The following is a 20,620-nucleotide window of genomic DNA, read 5'->3' on the forward strand; positions in this document are numbered from 1 at the left end:
GCACACAATTTCGTCTCTCTGCAGCAACGTTCTTCGCCCTCGTACAAGCTACAGCTCTCTCCGGCTCCCGGAGCAGGAGAAGCGGCTGCTTCGCGCACACAACAGCGGAGCGGCAGCCGTACGCTCCGAAGCGCTGCTTCAGCCGAAAGACGCCGGCCACCGGCGCTTGGCTTCGGACAGCTCCGGAGAGCCGTAGTGTGCGTCTGCACTAGACTGCATCATAGCGAAAAGCTTTGGCAGTGTGTCTCGCAGAGAGATAGCTTAGGAGCGCAGCGCACTTATGCCTCCCTTGTCCAGAAACACGATTTTACTGCACACTCCAAAAACAATGCTCTTTCCAGGGCAATATATAAGCTGATTTCTGACGGCCGTGATCTTTCGATTACTCTTGCTCAGCTAGTTGTTTTAACGTGCACATGCCGTCCTGGCATTCAGTGCACAGTGATAGCAATCGCAAAAGTCTAGCAGCTGCTGACTTCCAAACACAAGGCGCTGGCTATGTTCTTGCTTCTCGACAACTCAACGCAGCCCTTCATTTCTGCACTTGCCAACGAGGTCTCTGCACTCGGAGCCTCAGAGGACGCGCACGAGTTTCCCAGGAGGGGCTGCATCAGGACGACTTCAAAACTCAGGAAAATTGTCCTGGAACACCTTCCCTAAGGATGCTAGAATGGAATTGAAGAGGCAGGCGAGCGGCCACCACGGTCCTCTAGCAGTCCTTAGGGTGCGCGGAGAAGCCGGGTGCTCTGCGGCTTCGTTCTTCGCCCTCGTACAAGCTACCGCTCTCTCCGCTCCCGGAGCAGGAGAAGCGGCTGCTTCGCGCACACAACAGCGGAGCGGCAGCCGTACGCTCCGAAGCGCTGCTTCAGCCGAAAGACGCCGGCCACCGGCGCTTGGCTTCGGACAGCTCCGGAGAGCCGTAGTGTGCGTCTGCACTAGACTGCATCGTAGCGAAAAGCTTTGGCAGTGTGTCTCGCAGGGAGATAGCTTAGGAGCGCAGCGCACTTTTGCCTCCCTTGTCCAGAAACACGCATTTGCTGCACACTCCAAAAACACTGCTCTTCCTATGGTAATATGTAAGCTGCTGTCTGACGCCCGTTCTCTTCTGCCCACTCTTGCCCAGCTCGTTGTTTTAACGTGCACGTGCCGTCCTGGCATTCAGTGCACAGTGAAAGCAATCGCAAAAGTCCAGCAGCTGCTGACTGCCAAACACAAGGCGCTGGCTATGTTCTTGCTTCTCGACAACTCAACGCAGCCCTTCATTTCTGCAGCTGCCATCGAGTTCTCTGCATCTCGAGCCTTCGGAAACGAGCACGAGTTTCCCAAGAGGGGCTTCATCAGGACGAAGTCAAAACCCAGGAAAATTGTCTCGGAGCACCTTCAATAAAGCATGCCAGCAGTGCATTGAAAAGGCAGGGAGCTTTAGCCACCGTCCTCTATCAGTCGCAAGGCTGTGCACACAATTTCGTCTCTCTGCAGCAACGTTCTTCGCCCTCGTACAAGCTACCGCTCTCTCCGCTCCCGGAGCAGGAGAAGCGGCTGCTTCGCGCACACAACAGCGGAGCGGCAGCCGTACGCTCCGAAGCGCTGCTTCAGTCGAAAGACGCCGGCCACCGGCGCTTGGCTTCGGACAGCTCCGGAGAGCCGTAGTGTGCGTCTGCACTAGACTGCATCCTAGCGAAAAGCTTTGGCAGTGTGTCTCGCAGGGAGATAGCTTAGGAGCGCAGCGCACTTTTGCCTCCCTTGTCCAGAAACACGCATTTGCTGCACACTCCAAAAACACTGCTCTTCCTATGGTAATATGTAAGCTGCTGTCTGACGCCCGTTCTCTTCTGCCCACTCTTGCCCAGCTCGTTGTTTTAACGTGCACGTGCCGTCCTGGCATTCAGTGCACAGTGAAAGCAATCGCAAAAGTCCAGCAGCTGCTGACTGCCAAACACAAGGCGCTGGCTATGTTCTTGCTTCTCGACAACTCAACGCAGCCCTTCATTTCTGCAGCTGCCATCGAGTTCTCTGCATCTCGAGCCTTCGGAAACGAGCACGAGTTTCCCAAGAGGGGCTTCATCAGGACGAAGTCAAAACCCAGGAAAATTGTCTCGGAGCACCTTCAATAAAGCATGCCAGCAGTGCATTGAAAAGGCAGGGAGCTTTAGCCACCGTCCTCTATCAGTCGCAAGGCTGTGCACACAATTTCGTCTCTCTGCAGCAACGTTCTTCGCCCTCGTACAAGCTACAGCTCTCTCCGGCTCCCGGAGCAGGAGAAGCGGCTGCTTCGCGCACACAACAGCGGAGCGGCAGCCGTACTCTCCGAAGCGCTGCTTCAGCCGAAAGACGCCGGCCACCGGCGCTTGGCTTCGGACAGCTCCGGAGAGCCGTAGTGTGCATCTGCACTAGACTGCATCATAGCGAAAAGCTTTGGCAGTGTGTCTCGCAGGGAGATAGCTTAGGAGCGCAGCGCACTTATGCCTCCCTTGTCCAAAAACACGATTTTACTGCACACTCCAAAAATAGTGCTCTTTCCTGGGCAATACGTAAGCTGCTATCTAGCGGCCGTGATTTTTCGGCTACTGTTGCTCAGCTAGTTGTTTTAACGTGCACAGGCCGTCCTGGCTTTCAGTGCACAGTGATAGCAATCGCAAAAGTCTAGCAGCTGCTGACTTCCAAACACAAGGCGCTGGCTATGTTCTTGCTTCTCGACAACTCAACGCAGCCCTTCATTTCTGCACTTGCCAACGAGGTCTCTGCACTCGGAGCCTCAGAGGACGCGCACGAGTTTCCCAGGAGGGGCTGCATCAGGACGACTTCAAAACTCAGGAAAATTGTCCTGGAACACCTTCCCTAAGGATGCTAGAATGGAATTGAAGAGGCAGGCGAGCGGCCACCACGGTCCTCTAGCACTCCTTAGGGTGCGCGGAGAAGCCGGGTGCTCTGCGGCTTCGTTCTTCGCCCTCGTACAAGCTACCGCTCTCTCCGCTCCCGGAGCAGGAGAAGCGGCTGCTTCGCGCACACAACAGCGGAGCGGCAGCCCTACGCTCCGAAGCGCTGCTTCAGCCGAAAGACGCCGGCCACCGGCGCTTGGCTTCGGACAGCTCCGGAGAGCCGTAGTGTGCGTCTGCACTAGACTGCATCCTAGCGAAAAGCTTTGGCAGTGTGTCTCGCAGGGAGATAGCTTAGGAGCGCAGCGCACTTTTGCCTCCCTTGTCCAGAAACACGCATTTGCTGCACACTCCAAAAACACTGCTCTTCCTATGGTAATATGTAAGCTGCTGTCTGACGCCCGTTCTCTTCTGCCCACTCTTGCCCAGCTCGTTGTTTTAACGTGCACGTGCCGTCCTGGCATTCAGTGCACAGTGAAAGCAATCGCAAAAGTCCAGCAGCTGCTGACTGCCAAACACAAGGCGCTGGCTATGTTCTTGCTTCTCGACAACTCAACGCAGCCCTTCATTTCTGCAGCTGCCATCGAGTTCTCTGCATCTCGAGCCTTCGGAAACGAGCACGAGTTTCCCAAGAGGGGCTTCATCAGGACGAAGTCAAAACCCAGGAAAATTGTCTCGGAGCACCTTCAATAAAGCATGCCAGCAGTGCATTGAAAAGGCAGGGAGCTTTAGCCACCGTCCTCTATCAGTCGCAAGGCTGTGCACACAATTTCGTCTCTCTGCAGCAACGTTCTTCGCCCTCGTACAAGCTACAGCTCTCTCCGGCTCCCGGAGCAGGAGAAGCGGCTGCTTCGCGCACACAACAGCGGAGCGGCAGCCGTACTCTCCGAAGCGCTGCTTCAGCCGAAAGACGCCGGCCACCGGCGCTTGGCTTCGGACAGCTCCGGAGAGCCGTAGTGTGCATCTGCACTAGACTGCATCATAGCGAAAAGCTTTGGCAGTGTGTCTCGCAGGGAGATAGCTTAGGAGCGCAGCGCACTTATGCCTCCCTTGTCCAAAAACACGATTTTACTGCACACTCCAAAAATAGTGCTCTTTCCTGGGCAATACGTAAGCTGCTATCTAGCGGCCGTGATTTTTCGGCTACTGTTGCTCAGCTAGTTGTTTTAACGTGCACAGGCCGTCCTGGCTTTCAGTGCACAGTGATAGCAATCGCAAAAGTCTAGCAGCTGCTGACTTCCAAACACAAGGCGCTGACTATGTTCTTGCTTCTCGACAACTCAACGCAGCTCTTCATTTCTGCAGTTGCCATCGAGGTCTCTGCATCTCGGAGACTCAGAGGACGAGCACGAGTTTCCCAGGAGGGGCTGCATCAGGACGAATTCAAAACTCAGGAAAATTGTCCTGGAACACCTTCCCTAAGGATGCTAGAATGGAATTGAAGAGGCAGGCGAGCGGCCACCACGGTCCTCTAGCAGTCCTTAGGGTGCGCGCAGAAGACCGGTGCTCTGCGGCTTCGTTCTTCGCCCTCGTACAAGCTACCGCTCTCTCCGGCTCCCGGAGCAGGAGAAGCGGCTGCTTCGCGCACACAACAGCGGAGCGGCAGCCGTACGCTCCGAAGCGCTGCTTCAGCCGAAAGACGCCGGCCACCGGCGCTTGGCTTCGGACAGCTCCGGAGAGCCGTAGTGTGCGTCTGCACTAGACTGCATCCTAGCGAAAAGCTTTGGCAGTGTGTCTCGCAGGGAGATAGCTTAGGAGCGCAGCGCACTTTTGCCTCCCTTGTCCAGAAACACGCATTTGCTGCACACTCCAAAAACACTGCTCTTCCTATGGTAATATGTAAGCTGCTGTCTGACGCCCGTTCTCTTCTGCCCACTCTTGCCCAGCTCGTTGTTTTAACGTGCACGTGCCGTCCTGGCTTTCAGTGCACAGTGAAAGCAATCGCAAAAGTCCAGCAGCTGCTGACTGCCAAACACAAGGCGCTGGCTATGTTCTTGCTTCTCGACAACTCAACGCAGCCCTTCATTTCTGCAGCTGCCATCGAGTTCTCTGCATCTCGAGCCTTCGGAAACGAGCACGAGTTTCCCAAGAGGGGCTTCATCAGGACGAAGTCAAAACTCAGGAAAATTGTCTCGGAGCACCTTCAATAAAGCATGCCAGCAGTGCATTGAAAAGGCAGGGAGCTTTAGCCACCGTCCTCTATCAGTCGCAAGGCTGTGCACACAATTTCGTCTCTCTGCAGCAACGTTTTTCGCCCTCGTACAAGCTACAGCTCTCTCCGGCTCCCGGAGCAGGAGAAGCGGCTGCTTCGCGCACACAACAGCGGAGCGGCAGCCGTACTCTCCGAAGCGCTGCTTCAGCCGAAAGACGCCGGCCACCGGCGCTTGGCTTCGGACAGCTCCGGAGAGCCGTAGTGTGCGTCTGCACTAGACTGCATCATAGCGAAAAGCTTTGGCAGTGTGTCTCGCAGAGAGATAGCTTAGGAGCGCAGCGCACTTATGCCTCCCTTGTCCAGAAACACGATTTTACTGCACACTCCAAAAACAATGCTCTTTCCAGGGCAATATATAAGCTGATTTCTGACGGCCGTGATCTTTCGATTACTCTTGCTCAGCTAGTTGTTTTAACGTGCACAGGCCGTCCTGGCTTTCAGTGCACAGTGATAGCAATCGCAAAAGTCTAGCAGCTGCTGACTTCCAAACACAAGGCGCTGGCTATGTTCTTGCTTCTCGACAACTCAACGCAGCCCTTCATTTCTGCACTTGCCAACGAGGTCTCTGCACTCGGAGCCTCAGAGGACGCGCACGAGTTTCCCAGGAGGGGCTGCATCAGGACGACTTCAAAACTCAGGAAAATTGTCCTGGAACACCTTCCCTAAGGATGCTAGAATGGAATTGAAGAGGCAGGCGAGCGGCCACCACGGTCCTCTAGCACTCCTTAGGGTGCGCGGAGAAGCCGGGTGCTCTGCGGCTTCGTTCTTCGCCCTCGTACAAGCTACCGCTCTCTCCGCTCCCGGAGCAGGAGAAGCGGCTGCTTCGCGCACACAACAGCGGAGCGGCAGCCGTACGCTCCGAAGCGCTGCTTCAGCCGAAAGACGCCGGCCACCGGCGCTTGGCTTCGGACAGCTCCGGAGAGCCGTAGTGTGCGTCTGCACTAGACTGCATCCTAGCGAAAAGCTTTGGCAGTGTGTCTCGCAGGGAGATAGCTTAGGAGCGCAGCGCACTTTTGCCTCCCTTGTCCAGAAACACGCATTTGCTGCACACTCCAAAAACAATGCTCTTCCTATGGTAATATGTAAGCTGCTGTCTGACGCCCGTTCTCTTCTGCCCACTCTTGCCCAGCTCGTTGTTTTAACGTGCACGTGCCGGCCTGGCTTTCAGTGCACAGTGAAAGCAATCGCAAAAGTCCAGCAGCTGCTGACTGCCAAACACAAGGCGCTGGCTATGTTCTTGCTTCTCGACAACTCAACGCAGCCCTTCATTTCTGCAGCTGCCATCGAGTTCTCTGCATCTCGAGCCTTCGGAAACGAGCACGAGTTTCCCAAGAGGGGCTTCATCAGGACGAAGTCAAAACTCAGGAAAATTGTCTCGGAGCACCTTCAATAAAGCATGCCAGCAGTGCATTGAAAAGGCAGGGAGCTTTAGCCACCGTCCTCTATCAGTCGCAAGGCTGTGCACACAATTTCGTCTCTCTGCAGCAACGTTCTTCGCCCTCGTACAAGCTACAGCTCTCTCCGGCTCCCGGAGCAGGAGAAGCGGCTGCTTCGCGCACACAACAGCGGAGCGGCAGCCGTACTCTCCGAAGCGCTGCTTCAGCCGAAAGACGCCGGCCACCGGCGCTTGGCTTCGGACAGCTCCGGAGAGCCGTAGTGTGCATCTGCACTAGACTGCATCATAGCGAAAAGCTTTGGCAGTGTGTCTCGCAGGGAGATAGCTTAGGAGCGCAGCGCACTTATGCCTCCCTTGTCCAAAAACACGATTTTACTGCACACTCCAAAAATAGTGCTCTTTCCTGGGCAATACGTAAGCTGCTATCTAGCGGCCGTGATTTTTCGGCTACTGTTGCTCAGCTAGTTGTTTTAACGTGCACAGGCCGTCCTGGCTTTCAGTGCACAGTGATAGCAATCGCAAAAGTCTAGCAGCTGCTGACTTCCAAACACAAGGCGCTGACTATGTTCTTGCTTCTCGACAACTCAACGCAGCTCTTCATTTCTGCAGTTGCCATCGAGGTCTCTGCATCTCGGAGACTCAGAGGACGAGCACAAGTTTCCCAGGAGGGGCTGCATCAGGACGAATTCAAAACTCAGGAAAATTGTCCTGGAACACCTTCCCTAAGGATGCTAGAATGGAATTGAAGAGGCAGGCGAGCGGCCACCACGGTCCTCTAGCAGTCCTTAGGGTGCGCGCAGAAGACCGGTGCTCTGCGGCTTCGTTCTTCGCCCTCGTACAAGCTACCGCTCTCTCCGGCTCCCGGAGCAGGAGAAGCGGCTGCTTCGCGCACACAACAGCGGAGCGGCAGCCGTACGCTCCGAAGCGCTGCTTCAGCCGAAAGACGCCGGCCACCGGCGCTTGGCTTCGGACAGCTCCGGAGAGCCGTAGTGTGCGTCTGCACTAAACTGCATGATAGCGAAAAGCTTTGGCAGTGTGTCTCGCAGGGAGATAGCTTAGGAGCGCAGCGCACTTATGCCTCCCTTGTCCAGAAACACGATTTTACTGCACACTCCAAAAACAATGCTCTTTCCAGGGCAATATATAAGCTGATTTCTGACGGCCGTGATCTTTCGATTACTCTTGCTCAGCTAGTTGTTTTAACGTGCACAGGCCGTCCTGGCTTTCAGTGCACAGTGATAGCAATCGCAAAAGTCTAGCAGCTGCTGACTTCCAAACACAAGGCGCTGGCTATGTTCTTGCTTCTCGACAACTCAAAGCAGCCCTTCATTTCTGCACTTGCCAACGAGGTCTCTGCACTCGGAGCCTCAGAGGACGCGCACGAGTTTCCCAGGAGGGGCTGCATCAGGACGAATTCAAAACTCAGGAAAATTGTCCTGGAACACCTTCCCTAAGGATGCTAGAATGGAATTGAAGAGGCAGGCGAGCGGCCACCACGGTCCTCTAGCAGTCCTTAGGGTGCGCGGAGAAGCCGGGTGCTCTGCGGCTTCGTTCTTCGCCCTCGTACAAGCTACCGCTCTCTCCGGCTCCCGGAGCAGGAGAAGCGGCTGCTTCGCGCACACAACAGCGGAGCGGCAGCCGTACGCTCCGAAGCGCTGCTTCAGCCGAAAGACGCCGGCCACCGGCGCTTGGCTTCGGACAGCTCCGGAGAGCCGTAGTGTGCGTCTGCACTAGACTGCATCGTAGCGAAAAGCTTTGGCAGTGTGTCTCGCAGGGAGATAGCTTAGGAGCGCAGCGCACTTTTGCCTCCCTTGTCCAGAAACACGCATTTGCTGCACACTCCAAAAACACTGCTCTTCCTATGGTAATATGTAAGCTGCTGTCTGACGCCCGTTCTCTTCTGCCCACTCTTGCCCAGCTCGTTGTTTTAACGTGCACGTGCCGTCCTGGCATTCAGTGCACAGTGAAAGCAATCGCAAAAGTCCAGCAGCTGCTGACTGCCAAACACAAGGCGCTGGCTATGTTCTTGCTTCTCGACAACTCAACGCAGCCCTTCATTTCTGCAGCTGCCATCGAGTTCTCTGCATCTCGAGCCTTCGGAAACGAGCACGAGTTTCCCAAGAGGGGCTTCATCAGGACGAAGTCAAAACTCAGGAAAATTGTCTCGGAGCACCTTCAATAAAGCATGCCAGCAGTGCATTGAAAAGGCAGGGAGCTTTAGCCACCGTCCTCTATCAGTCGCAAGGCTGTGCACACAATTTCGTCTCTCTGCAGCAACGTTCTTCGCCCTCGTACAAGCTACAGCTCTCTCCGGCTCCCGGAGCAGGAGAAGCGGCTGCTTCGCGCACACAACAGCGGAGCGGCAGCCGTACTCTCCGAAGCGCTGCTTCAGCCGAAAGACGCCGGCCACCGGCGCTTGGCTTCGGACAGCTCCGGAGAGCCGTAGTGTGCATCTGCACTAGACTGCATCATAGCGAAAAGCTTTGGCAGTGTGTCTCGCAGGGAGATAGCTTAGGAGCGCAGCGCACTTATGCCTCCCTTGTCCAAAAACACGATTTTACTGCACACTCCAAAAATAGTGCTCTTTCCTGGGCAATACGTAAGCTGCTATCTAGCGGCCGTGATTTTTCGGCTACTGTTGCTCAGCTAGTTGTTTTAACGTGCACAGGCCGTCCTGGCTTTCAGTGCACAGTGATAGCAATCGCAAAAGTCTACCAGCTGCTGACTTCCAAACACAAGGCGCTGACTATGTTCTTGCTTCTCGACAACTCAACGCAGCTCTTCATTTCTGCAGTTGCCATCGAGGTCTCTGCATCTCGGAGACTCAGAGGACGAGCACAAGTTTCCCAGGAGGGGCTGCATCAGGACGAATTCAAAACTCAGGAAAATTGTCCTGGAACACCTTCCCTAAGGATGCTAGAATGGAATTGAAGAGGCAGGCGAGCGGCCACCACGGTCCTCTAGCAGTCCTTAGGGTGCGCGCAGAAGACCGGTGCTCTGCGGCTTCGTTCTTCGCCCTCGTACAAGCTACCGCTCTCTCCGGCTCCCGGAGCAGGAGAAGCGGCTGCTTCGCGCACACAACAGCGGAGCGGCAGCCGTACGCTCCGAAGCGCTGCTTCAGCCGAAAGACGCCGGCCACCGGCGCTTGGCTTCGGACAGCTCCGGAGAGCCGTAGTGTGCGTCTGCACTAGACTGCATCCTAGCGAAAAGCTTTGGCAGTGTGTCTCGCAGGGAGATAGCTTAGGAGCGCAGGGCACTTTTGCCTCCCTTGTCCAGAAACACGCATTTGCTGCACACTCCAAAAACACTGCTCTTCCTATGGTAATCTGTAAGCTGCTGTCTGACGCCCGTTCTCTTCTGCCCACTCTTGCCCAGCTCGTTGTTTTAACGTGCACAGGCCGTCCTGGCTTTCAGTGCACAGTGATAGCAATCGCAAAAGTCCAGCAGCTGCTGACTTCCAAACACAAGGCGCTGGCTATGTTCTTGCTTCTCGACAACTCAACGCAGCCCTTCATTTCTGCAGCTGCCATCGAGTTCTCTGCATCTCGAGCCTTCGGAAACGAGCACGAGTTTCCCAAGAGGGGCTTCATCAGGACGAAGTCAAAACTCAGGAAAATTGTCTCGGAGCACCTTCAATAAAGCATGCCAGCAGTGCATTGAAAAGGCAGGGAGCTTTAGCCACCGTCCTCTATCAGTCGCAAGGCTGTGCACACAATTTCGTCTCTCTGCAGCAACGTTCTTCGCCCTCGTACAAGCTACAGCTCTCTCCGGCTCCCGGAGCAGGAGAAGCGGCTGCTTCGCGCACACAACAGCGGAGCGGCAGCCGTACGCTCCGAAGCGCTGCTTCAGCCGAAAGACGCCGGCCACCGGCGCTTGGCTTCGGACAGCTCCGGAGAGCCGTAGTGTGCGTCTGCACTAGACTGCATCATAGCGAAAAGCTTTGGCAGTGTGTCTCGCAGAGAGATAGCTTAGGAGCGCAGCGCACTTATGCCTCCCTTGTCCAGAAACACGATTTTACTGCACACTCCAAAAACAATGCTCTTTCCAGGGCAATATATAAGCTGATTTCTGACGGCCGTGATCTTTCGATTACTCTTGCTCAGCTATTTGTTTTAACGTGCACATGCCGTCCTGGCATTCAGTGCACAGTGATAGCAATCGCAAAAGTCTAGCAGCTGCTGACTTCCAAACACAAGGCGCTGGCTATGTTCTTGCTTCTCGACAACTCAACGCAGCCCTTCATTTCTGCACTTGCCAACGAGGTCTCTGCACTCGGAGCCTCAGAGGACGCGCACGAGTTTCCCAGGAGGGGCTGCATCAGGACGACTTCAAAACTCAGGAAAATTGTCCTGGAACACCTTCCCTAAGGATGCTAGAATGGAATTGAAGAGGCAGGCGAGCGGCCACCACGGTCCTCTAGCAGTCCTTAGGGTGCGCGGAGAAGCCGGGTGCTCTGCGGCTTCGTTCTTCGCCCTCGTACAAGCTACCGCTCTCTCCGCTCCCGGAGCAGGAGAAGCGGCTGCTTCGCGCACACAACAGCGGAGCGGCAGCCGTACGCTCCGAAGCGCTGCTTCAGCCGAAAGACGCCGGCCACCGGCGCTTGGCTTCGGACAGCTCCGGAGAGCCGTAGTGTGCGTCTGCACTAGACTGCATCGTAGCGAAAAGCTTTGGCAGTGTGTCTCGCAGGGAGATAGCTTAGGAGCGCAGCGCACTTTTGCCTCCCTTGTCCAGAAACACGCATTTGCTGCACACTCCAAAAACACTGCTCTTCCTATGGTAATATGTAAGCTGCTGTCTGACGCCCGTTCTCTTCTGCCCACTCTTGCCCAGCTCGTTGTTTTAACGTGCACGTGCCGTCCTGGCATTCAGTGCACAGTGAAAGCAATCGCAAAAGTCCAGCAGCTGCTGACTGCCAAACACAAGGCGCTGGCTATGTTCTTGCTTCTCGACAACTCAACGCAGCCCTTCATTTCTGCAGCTGCCATCGAGTTCTCTGCATCTCGAGCCTTCGGAAACGAGCACGAGTTTCCCAAGAGGGGCTTCATCAGGACGAAGTCAAAACCCAGGAAAATTGTCTCGGAGCACCTTCAATAAAGCATGCCAGCAGTGCATTGAAAAGGCAGGGAGCTTTAGCCACCGTCCTCTATCAGTCGCAAGGCTGTGCACACAATTTCGTCTCTCTGCAGCAACGTTCTTCGCCCTCGTACAAGCTACCGCTCTCTCCGCTCCCGGAGCAGGAGAAGCGGCTGCTTCGCGCACACAACAGCGGAGCGGCAGCCGTACGCTCCGAAGCGCTGCTTCAGTCGAAAGACGCCGGCCACCGGCGCTTGGCTTCGGACAGCTCCGGAGAGCCGTAGTGTGCGTCTGCACTAGACTGCATCCTAGCGAAAAGCTTTGGCAGTGTGTCTCGCAGGGAGATAGCTTAGGAGCGCAGCGCACTTTTGCCTCCCTTGTCCAGAAACACGCATTTGCTGCACACTCCAAAAACACTGCTCTTCCTATGGTAATATGTAAGCTGCTGTCTGACGCCCGTTCTCTTCTGCCCACTCTTGCCCAGCTCGTTGTTTTAACGTGCACGTGCCGTCCTGGCATTCAGTGCACAGTGAAAGCAATCGCAAAAGTCCAGCAGCTGCTGACTGCCAAACACAAGGCGCTGGCTATGTTCTTGCTTCTCGACAACTCAACGCAGCCCTTCATTTCTGCAGCTGCCATCGAGTTCTCTGCATCTCGAGCCTTCGGAAACGAGCACGAGTTTCCCAAGAGGGGCTTCATCAGGACGAAGTCAAAACCCAGGAAAATTGTCTCGGAGCACCTTCAATAAAGCATGCCAGCAGTGCATTGAAAAGGCAGGGAGCTTTAGCCACCGTCCTCTATCAGTCGCAAGGCTGTGCACACAATTTCGTCTCTCTGCAGCAACGTTCTTCGCCCTCGTACAAGCTACAGCTCTCTCCGGCTCCCGGAGCAGGAGAAGCGGCTGCTTCGCGCACACAACAGCGGAGCGGCAGCCGTACTCTCCGAAGCGCTGCTTCAGCCGAAAGACGCCGGCCACCGGCGCTTGGCTTCGGACAGCTCCGGAGAGCCGTAGTGTGCATCTGCACTAGACTGCATCATAGCGAAAAGCTTTGGCAGTGTGTCTCGCAGGGAGATAGCTTAGGAGCGCAGCGCACTTATGCCTCCCTTGTCCAAAAACACGATTTTACTGCACACTCCAAAAATAGTGCTCTTTCCTGGGCAATACGTAAGCTGCTATCTAGCGGCCGTGATTTTTCGGCTACTGTTGCTCAGCTAGTTGTTTTAACGTGCACAGGCCGTCCTGGCTTTCAGTGCACAGTGATAGCAATCGCAAAAGTCTAGCAGCTGCTGACTTCCAAACACAAGGCGCTGACTATGTTCTTGCTTCTCGACAACTCAACGCAGCTCTTCATTTCTGCAGTTGCCATCGAGGTCTCTGCATCTCGGAGACTCAGAGGACGAGCACGAGTTTCCCAGGAGGGGCTGCATCAGGACGAATTCAAAACTCAGGAAAATTGTCCTGGAACACCTTCCCTAAGGATGCTAGAATGGAATTGAAGAGGCAGGCGAGCGGCCACCACGGTCCTCTAGCAGTCCTTAGGGTGCGCGCAGAAGGCCGGTGCTCTGCGGCTTCGTTCTTCGCCCTCGTACAAGCTACCGCTCTCTCCGGCTCCCGGAGCAGGAGAAGCGGCTGCTTCGCGCACACAACAGCGGAGCGGCAGCCGTACGCTCCGAAGCGCTGCTTCAGCCGAAAGACGCCGGCCACCGGCGCTTGGCTTCGGACAGCTCCGGAGAGCCGTAGTGTGCGTCTGCACTAGACTGCATCCTAGCGAAAAGCTTTGGCAGTGTGTCTCGCAGGGAGATAGCTTAGGAGCGCAGCGCACTTTTGCCTCCCTTGTCCAGAAACACGCATTTGCTGCACACTCCAAAAACACTGCTCTTCCTATGGTAATATGTAAGCTGCTGTCTGACGCCCGTTCTCTTCTGCCCACTCTTGCCCAGCTCGTTGTTTTAACGTGCACGTGCCGTCCTGGCATTCAGTGCACAGTGAAAGCAATCGCAAAAGTCCAGCAGCTGCTGACTGCCAAACACAAGGCGCTGGCTATGTTCTTGCTTCTCGACAACTCAACGCAGCCCTTCATTTCTGCAGCTGCCATCGAGTTCTCTGCATCTCGAGCCTTCGGAAACGAGCACGAGTTTCCCAAGAGGGGCTTCATCAGGACGAAGTCAAAACCCAGGAAAATTGTCTCGGAGCACCTTCAATAAAGCATGCCAGCAGTGCATTGAAAAGGCAGGGAGCTTTAGCCACCGTCCTCTATCAGTCGCAAGGCTGTGCACACAATTTCGTCTCTCTGCAGCAACGTTCTTCGCCCTCGTACAAGCTACAGCTCTCTCCGGCTCCCGGAGCAGGAGAAGCGGCTGCTTCGCGCACACAACAGCGGAGCGGCAGCCGTACTCTCCGAAGCGCTGCTTCAGCCGAAAGACGCCGGCCACCGGCGCTTGGCTTCGGACAGCTCCGGAGAGCCGTAGTGTGCATCTGCACTAGACTGCATCATAGCGAAAAGCTTTGGCAGTGTGTCTCGCAGGGAGATAGCTTAGGAGCGCAGCGCACTTATGCCTCCCTTGTCCAAAAACACGATTTTACTGCACACTCCAAAAATAGTGCTCTTTCCTGGGCAATACGTAAGCTGCTATCTAGCGGCCGTGATTTTTCGGCTACTGTTGCTCAGCTAGTTGTTTTAACGTGCACAGGCCGTCCTGGCTTTCAGTGCACAGTGATAGCAATCGCAAAAGTCTAGCAGCTGCTGACTTCCAAACACAAGGCGCTGACTATGTTCTTGCTTCTCGACAACTCAACGCAGCTCTTCATTTCTGCAGTTGCCATCGAGGTCTCTGCATCTCGGAGACTCAGAGGACGAGCACGAGTTTCCCAGGAGGGGCTGCATCAGGACGAATTCAAAACTCAGGAAAATTGTCCTGGAACACCTTCCCTAAGGATGCTAGAATGGAATTGAAGAGGCAGGCGAGCGGCCACCACGGTCCTCTAGCAGTCCTTAGGGTGCGCGCAGAAGGCCGGTGCTCTGCGGCTTCGTTCTTCGCCCTCGTACAAGCTACCGCTCTCTCCGGCTCCCGGAGCAGGAGAAGCGGCTGCTTCGCGCACACAACAGCGGAGCGGCAGCCGTACGCTCCGAAGCGCTGCTTCAGCCGAAAGACGCCGGCCACCGGCGCTTGGCTTCGGACAGCTCCGGAGAGCCGTAGTGTGCGTCTGCACTAGACTGCATCATAGCGAAAAGCTTTGGCAGTGTGTCTCGCAGAGAGATAGCTTAGGAGCGCAGCGCACTTATGCCTCCCTTGTCCAGAAACACGATTTTACTGCACACTCCAAAAACAATGCTCTTTCCAGGGCAATATATAAGCTGATTTCTGACGGCCGTGATCTTTCGATTACTCTTGCTCAGCTAGTTGTTTTAACGTGCACATGCCGTCCTGGCATTCAGTGCACAGTGATAGCAATCGCAAAAGTCTAGCAGCTGCTGACTTCCAAACACAAGGCGCTGGCTATGTTCTTGCTTCTCGACAACTCAACGCAGCCCTTCATTTCTGCACTTGCCAACGAGGTCTCTGCACTCGGAGCCTCAGAGGACGCGCACGAGTTTCCCAGGAGGGGCTGCATCAGGACGACTTCAAAACTCAGGAAAATTGTCCTGGAACACCTTCCCTAAGGATGCTAGAATGGAATTGAAGAGGCAGGCGAGCGGCCACCACGGTCCTCTAGCAGTCCTTAGGGTGCGCGGAGAAGCCGGGTGCTCTGCGGCTTCGTTCTTCGCCCTCGTACAAGCTACCGCTCTCTCCGCTCCCGGAGCAGGAGAAGCGGCTGCTTCGCGCACACAACAGCGGAGCGGCAGCCGTACGCTCCGAAGCGCTGCTTCAGCCGAAAGACGCCGGCCACCGGCGCTTGGCTTCGGACAGCTCCGGAGAGCCGTAGTGTGCGTCTGCACTAGACTGCATCCTAGCGAAAAGCTTTGGCAGTGTGTCTCGCAGGGAGATAGCTTAGGAGCGCAGCGCACTTTTGCCTCCCTTGTCCAGAAACACGCATTTGCTGCACACTCCAAAAACACTGCTCTTCCTATGGTAATATGTAAGCTGCTGTCTGACGCCCGTTCTCTTCTGCCCACTCTTGCCCAGCTCGTTGTTTTAACGTGCACGTGCCGTCCTGGCATTCAGTGCACAGTGAAAGCAATCGCAAAAGTCCAGCAGCTGCTGACTGCCAAACACAAGGCGCTGGCTATGTTCTTGCTTCTCGACAACTCAACGCAGCCCTTCATTTCTGCAGCTGCCATCGAGTTCTCTGCATCTCGAGCCTTCGGAAACGAGCACGAGTTTCCCAAGAGGGGCTTCATCAGGACGAAGTCAAAACCCAGGAAAATTGTCTCGGAGCACCTTCAATAAAGCATGCCAGCAGTGCATTGAAAAGGCAGGGAGCTTTAGCCACCGTCCTCTATCAGTCGCAAGGCTGTGCACACAATTTCGTCTCTCTGCAGCAACGTTCTTCGCCCTCGTACAAGCTACCGCTCTCTCCGCTCCCGGAGCAGGAGAAGCGGCTGCTTCGCGCACACAACAGCGGAGCGGCAGCCGTACGCTCCGAAGCGCTGCTTCAGTCGAAAGACGCCGGCCACCGGCGCTTGGCTTCGGACAGCTCCGGAGAGCCGTAGTGTGCGTCTGCACTAGACTGCATCCTAGCGAAAAGCTTTGGCAGTGTGTCTCGCAGGGAGATAGCTTAGGAGCGCAGCGCACTTTTGCCTCCCTTGTCCAGAAACACGCATTTGCTGCACACTCCAAAAACACTGCTCTTCCTATGGTAATATGTAAGCTGCTGTCTGACGCCCGTTCTCTTCTGCCCACTCTTGCCCAGCTCGTTGTTTTAACGTGCACGTGCCGTCCTGGCATTCAGTGCACAGTGAAAGCAATCGCAAAAGTCCAGCAGCTGCTGACTGCCAAACACAAGGCGCTGGCTATGTTCTTGCTTCTCGACAACTCAACGCAGCCCTTCATTTCTGCAGCTGCCATCGAGTTCTCTGCATCTCGAGCCTTCGGAAACGAGCACGAGTTTCCCAAGAGGGGCTTCATCAGGACGAAGTCAAAACCCAGGAAAATTGTCTCGGAGCACCTTCAATAAAGCATGCCAGCAGTGCATTGAAAAGGCAGGGAGCTTTAGCCACCGTCCTCTATCAGTCGCAAGGCTGTGCACACAATTTCGTCTCTCTGCAGCAACGTTCTTCGCCCTCGTACAAGCTACAGCTCTCTCCGGCTCCCGGAGCAGGAGAAGCGGCTGCTTCGCGCACACAACAGCGGAGCGGCAGCCGTACTCTCCGAAGCGCTGCTTCAGCCGAAAGACGCCGGCCACCGGCGCTTGGCTTCGGACAGCTCCGGAGAGCCGTAGTGTGCATCTGCACTAGACTGCATCCTAGCGAAAAGCTTTGGCAGTGTGTCTCGCAGGGAGATAGCTTAGGAGCGCAGCGCACTTATGCCTCCCTTGTCCAAAAACACGATTTTACTGCACACTCCAAAAATAGTGCTCTTTCCTGGGCAATACGTAAGCTGCTATCTAGCGGCCGTGATTTTTCGGCTACTGTTGCTCAGCTAGTTGTTTTAACGTGCACAGGCCGTCCTGGCTTTCAGTGCACAGTGATAGCAATCGCAAAAGTCTAGCAGCTGCTGACTTCCAAACACAAGGCGCTGACTATGTTCTTGCTTCTCGACAACTCAACGCAGCTCTTCATTTCTGCAGTTGCCATCGAGGTCTCTGCATCTCGGAGACTCAGAGGACGAGCACGAGTTTCCCAGGAGGGGCTGCATCAGGACGAATTCAAAACTCAGGAAAATTGTCCTGGAACACCTTCCCTAAGGATGCTAGAATGGAATTGAAGAGGCAGGCGAGCGGCCACCACGGTCCTCTAGCAGTCCTTAGGGTGCGCGCAGAAGGCCGGTGCTCTGCGGCTTCGTTCTTCGCCCTCGTACAAGCTACCGCTCTCTCCGGCTCCCGGAGCAGGAGAAGCGGCTGCTTCGCGCACACAACAGCGGAGCGGCAGCCGTACGCTCCGAAGCGCTGCTTCAGCCGAAAGACGCCGGCCACCGGCGCTTGGCTTCGGACAGCTCCGGAGAGCCGTAGTGTGCGTCTGCACTAGACTGCATCCTAGCGAAAAGCTTTGGCAGTGTGTCTCGCAGGGAGATAGCTTAGGAGCGCAGCGCACTTTTGCCTCCCTTGTCCAGAAACACGCATTTGCTGCACACTCCAAAAACACTGCTCTTCCTATGGTAATATGTAAGCTGCTGTCTGACGCCCGTTCTCTTCTGCCCACTCTTGCCCAGCTCGTTGTTTTAACGTGCACGTGCCGTCCTGGCATTCAGTGCACAGTGAAAGCAATCGCAAAAGTCCAGCAGCTGCTGACTGCCAAACACAAGGCGCTGGCTATGTTCTTGCTTCTCGACAACTCAACGCAGCCCTTCATTTCTGCAGCTGCCATCGAGTTCTCTGCATCTCGAGCCTTCGGAAACGAGCACGAGTTTCCCAAGAGGGGCTTCATCAGGACGAAGTCAAAACCCAGGAAAATTGTCTCGGAGCACCTTCAATAAAGCATGCCAGCAGTGCATTGAAAAGGCAGGGAGCTTTAGCCACCGTCCTCTATCAGTCGCAAGGCTGTGCACACAATTTCGTCTCTCTGCAGCAACGTTCTTCGCCCTCGTACAAGCTACAGCTCTCTCCGGCTCCCGGAGCAGGAGAAGCGGCTGCTTCGCGCACACAACAGCGGAGCGGCAGCCGTACTCTCCGAAGCGCTGCTTCAGCCGAAAGACGCCGGCCACCGGCGCTTGGCTTCGGACAGCTCCGGAGAGCCGTAGTGTGCATCTGCACTAGACTGCATCATAGCGAAAAGCTTTGGCAGTGTGTCTCGCAGGGAGATAGCTTAGGAGCGCAGCGCACTTATGCCTCCCTTGTCCAAAAACACGATTTTACTGCACACTCCAAAAATAGTGCTCTTTCCTGGGCAATACGTAAGCTGCTATCTAGCGGCCGTGATTTTTCGGCTACTGTTGCTCAGCTAGTTGTTTTAACGTGCACAGGCCGTCCTGGCTTTCAGTGCACAGTGATAGCAATCGCAAAAGTCTACCAGCTGCTGACTTCCAAACACAAGGCGCTGACTATGTTCTTGCTTCTCGACAACTCAACGCAGCTCTTCATTTCTGCAGTTGCCATCGAGGTCTCTGCATCTCGGAGACTCAGAGGACGAGCACGAGTTTCCCAGGAGGGGCTGCATCAGGACGAATTCAAAACTCAGGAAAATTGTCCTGGAACACCTTCCCTAAGGATGCTAGAATGGAATTGAAGAGGCAGGCGAGCGGCCACCACGGTCCTCTAGCAGTCCTTAGGGTGCGCGCAGAAGACCGGTGCTCTGCGGCTTCGTTCTTCGCCCTCGTACAAGCTACCGCTCTCTCCGGCTCCCGGAGCAGGAGAAGCGGCTGCTTCGCGCACACAACAGCGGAGCGGCAGCCGTACGCTCCGAAGCGCTGCTTCAGCCGAAAGACGCCGGCCACCGGCGCTTGGCTTCGGACAGCTCCGGAGAGCCGTAGTGTGCGTCTGCACTAGACTGCATCCTAGCGAAAAGCTTTGGCAGTGTGTCTCGCAGGGAGATACCTTAGGAGCGCAGCGCACTTTTGCCTCCCTTGTCCAGAAACACGCATTTGCTGCACACTCCAAAAACACTGCTCTTCCTATGGTAATATGTAAGCTGCTGTCTGACGCCCGTTCTCTTCTGCCCACTCTTGCCCAGCTCGTTGTTTTAACGTGCACGTGCCGTCCTGGCTTTCAGTGCACAGTGAAAGCAATCGCAAAAGTCCAGCAGCTGCTGACTGCCAAACACAAGGCGCTGGCTATGTTCTTGCTTCTCGACAACTCAACGCAGCCCTTCATTTCTGCAGCTGCCATCGAGTTCTCTGCATCTCGAGCCTTCGGAAACGAGCACGAGTTTCCCAAGAGGGGCTTCATCAGGACGAAGTCAAAACTCAGGAAAATTGTCTCGGAGCACCTTCAATAAAGCATGCCAGCAGTGCATTGAAAAGGCAGGGAGCTTTAGCCACCGTCCTCTATCAGTCGCAAGGCTGTGCACACAATTTCGTCTCTCTGCAGCAACGTTTTTCGCCCTCGTACAAGCTACAGCTCTCTCCGGCTCCCGGAGCAGGAGAAGCGGCTGCTTCGCGCACACAACAGCGGAGCGGCAGCCGTACTCTCCGAAGCGCTGCTTCAGCCGAAAGACGCCGGCCACCGGCGCTTGGCTTCGGACAGCTCCGGAGAGCCGTAGTGTGCGTCTGCACTAGACTGCATCATAGCGAAAAGCTTTGGCAGTGTGTCTCGCAGAGAGATAGCTTAGGAGCGCAGCGCACTTATGCCTCCCTTGTCCAGAAACACGATTTTACTGCACACTCCAAAAACAATGCTCTTTCCAGGGCAATATATAAGCTGATTTCTGACGGCCGTGATCTTTCGATTACTCTTGCTCAGCTAGTTGTTTTAACGTGCACAGGCCGTCCTGGCTTTCAGTGCACAGTGATAGCAATCGCAAAAGTCTAGCAGCTGCTGACTTCCAAACACAAGGCGCTGGCTATGTTCTTGCTTCTCGACAACTCAACGCAGCCCTTCATTTCTGCACTTGCCAACGAGGTCTCTGCACTCGGAGCCTCAGAGGACCCGCACGAGTTTCCCAGGAGGGGCTGCATCAGGACGAATTCAAAACTCAGGAAAATTGTCCTGGAACACCTTCCCTAAGGATGCTAGAATGGAATTGAAGAGGCAGGCGAGCGGTCACCACGGTCCTCTAGCACTCCTTAGGGTGCGCGGAGAAGCCGGGTGCTCTGCGGCTTCGTTCTTCGCCCTCGTACAAGCTACCGCTCTCTCCGCTCCCGGAGCAGGAGAAGCGGCTGCTTCGCGCACACAACAGCGGAGCGGCAGCCGTACGCTCCGAAGCGCTGCTTCAGCCGAAAGACGCCGGCCACCGGCGCTTGGCTTCGGACAGCTCCGGAGAGCCGTAGTGTGCGTCTGCACTAGACTGCATCCTAGCGAAAAGCTTTGGC

This window comes from Lonchura striata, chromosome 24 (genome assembly GCF_046129695.1).
Source record: "Lonchura striata isolate bLonStr1 chromosome 24, bLonStr1.mat, whole genome shotgun sequence".
Classification (NCBI taxonomy): domain Eukaryota; kingdom Metazoa; phylum Chordata; class Aves; order Passeriformes; family Estrildidae; genus Lonchura; species Lonchura striata.